The following is a 2,877-nucleotide window of genomic DNA, read 5'->3' as shown; positions in this document are numbered from 1 at the left end:
CCTTCCACTGTGTAGAAGCTTTACTTTTGCTTTCACTTTACTTTCACTTTCACTTTAATAAATCTTGTGGTGGCTCATGCATGTAATCCCAGCACTTTGGGAGGCCTAGGTGGGCGGATCACCTGAGGATTAAGTGGGCCGATCACCTGAGGTCAGGAGTTTGAGACCAGCCTGATCAACATGGTGAAACCCCATCTCTACTAAAAATACAAAAATTAGCCAGGCATGATGGCACATGCCTATAATCCCAGCTACTTGGGAAGCTGAGACAGGAGAATCACTTGAACCCAAGAGGCAGAGGTTGCAGTGAGTCAAGATTGCACCACTGCACTCCAGCTTGGGTGACAGATTGAGACTCTGTCTCAAAAAAAAAAAAAAAAATCTTGCTGTTACACACTCTTTGGGTCTGTGAGTTTCTCTAATCGAGCTGTAACACTTGCTGCTGTAGTCCACGGCTTCATTCCTTGAAGCCCGTGAGACCATGAACGTTTCAATCGAGAAAAACCTATATCAGAAGAAGACTTCTTGTCTCAAAAGGATAAATGCTTGAGGTGGGGGATACCCCATTTGTGATTACTACAAATGTGATTACTATGCATACCCCAGATGTGATTACTATGCATTGCATGGCTGTATCAAAATATCTCATGTATCCCATAAATACACCTAATGTGTTCCCACAAAAATGAAAAATAAAAATTTTATTAAAAAAAACTAGCTAAAGATGCTCAAAGAACTAAAGGAAGACATGGAGACAGTTAAGAAAACTATATGTAACAAAATAGGAATATTAAGAGAAAACCCAGGAAGGAAAAGGAAATTCTGAAGCTGAAAAGTTCAGTAATTGAAATAAGAAATTTACTAGAGGGATTCAAAGGCAGATTTGAGCAAGCAGAAGAAAATCAGCAAACTCAAAGTTAGGACAATGGAAATTAGCAAGTCTGAGGAACAGAAAGAAAAAAGATTGAAGAAAAGTAAGCACAGCCTAGGAGTCCCAGGGGAAAATATCAAGCAGGCCAATATATACATTGTAGGAGTTCCAGCAGAAGAGAGAGAGAAAGGGGCAGAGAGAATATTTGGATGAAATAATGGCTGAAAACTTTTCAAGTTTGGTAAAATACATGAATATAAACATCCAAGAAGCTCAACAACCTCCAAGTATGATGAACTCAAAGATAGCCACATTGAGACATGTTATAATCAAACTGTCAAAAGACAAACACAGGCCTTTGTCTCTCACTGCAGCCAGAGCTCCCAGTCTTGTGTTCACTTCTCTGTTTCTTCTGCTTCTAGAGGCCCAGGCTCTGTTGCCCTGTGACCTGCAGGTATTGGGAGATCCACTGCTAAGACACCAGGACCCTCTGGAAACCTAGAAATAAGATCACTGACATTTAGGGAGGTGGCCATAGAATTATCTCTGGAGGAGTGGCAATGCGTGGACACTGCATAGCAGAATTTATGTAGGAATGTGATGTCAGGGAACTGCAGAAGCCTGGTCTTCCTGGGTATATTGCTCTCTCTAAGCCAGACCTGATCACCTGTCTGGAGGAAAAAAAAAAAAAAAAGAAAAAAGAAAAAAAGCCCTGGAATACGAAGAGACATGAGATGGTAGTCAAACCCCTGGTTATATGTTTTTATTTTGTCTAAGACCTTTGGCCAGAGTAGGACATGGAAGTTTTTTCCAAAAAGTTTTACTGAGAAGATATGGAAAATGTGAATATTAGAATTTACAGTTAAGAAAAGCTATAAAAGTTGGATGAGTGTGAGGTGCACAAAAAAGGTCATAATGAACTTAACCAGTGTTTGACAACTAACCAGAGCAAAATATTTAAATGTGATAAATGTGTGAAAGTTTTTAAAATAAATTTTCAAATTCAAATAGACATACTAGAAAGGAATTTTCACATGTAAAAAGTGTGTCAAACATTTTGCCTGCTTTCACACCTAATTCAACATAAAATTTATACTAAAGACAATTCCTACAAATGTAAAGAATGTGGCAAAGGCTTAAACTGGTCCTCAGGCCTTACTAAACATAAGATAATTCATACTGGAGAGAAACCCTACAAATGTGAAGAATGTGGCAAAGCTTTTTAACCAATCCTTGCACCTTACTATTCATAAGATAATTCATACTGGAGAGAAAACCTACAAATGTGAAGAATGTGGCCAATTTTTAAACTGGTCCTCACACCTTACTACACATAAGTAATTCATATGGGAGAGAAACCCTACAAATGTGAAGAATATGGCAAAGCTCTTAACCAATTCTCAAACTTTACTAAACACAAGAAAACTTATACTAAAGAGAAACCCTCCAAGTGTGAAGAATGTGGCAAATCCTTCAGCAAATCCTTAATTCATAAGAGACATAAGATAATTCATACTGGAGAGAAATTCTACAAACCTGAAAGATGTGACAATGCTTTTGGCAACACTTCAAACTTTTCTAAACATAAAATAAATCATACTGATGAGAAATCCTAGAAATGTGAAGAACGTGACAAGCCTTTAAATGGTTGTCACACTTGATTGTAGGTGGGATAATTCATAGTGGAGAAAACTATTACAAATGTGAAGAATGTGGCAAAACTTTTAACCAATCCTCACACCTTATTGCACAGAAAAGCATTTTATACTTGAGAAAATTTATAAACAAAAGAATGTAAAAAAACTATTACTATCTGTTTACATCTTAGTATCAGAGAGTTCATACTTAGTGAAAGCATTATAAGTGCAATTACTGTAAAAAATTTTTTTCAGAAAACTTACGCTTTTAAAGTGAAGAAAAGTATGTATTTTGAAGGCAAACATGATAGATATAAAGAAGGTTGTAGCACCTTTACTTGTATCACAGATCTTATTGTACATATTTTT

The sequence above is a fragment of the Rhinopithecus bieti genome, unplaced genomic scaffold, assembly GCF_001698545.2.
Source record: "Rhinopithecus bieti isolate Rb0 unplaced genomic scaffold, ASM169854v2 scaffold_83003, whole genome shotgun sequence".
Lineage (NCBI taxonomy): Eukaryota > Metazoa > Chordata > Mammalia > Primates > Cercopithecidae > Rhinopithecus > Rhinopithecus bieti.
This window is presented reverse-complemented; position numbering follows the sequence as displayed.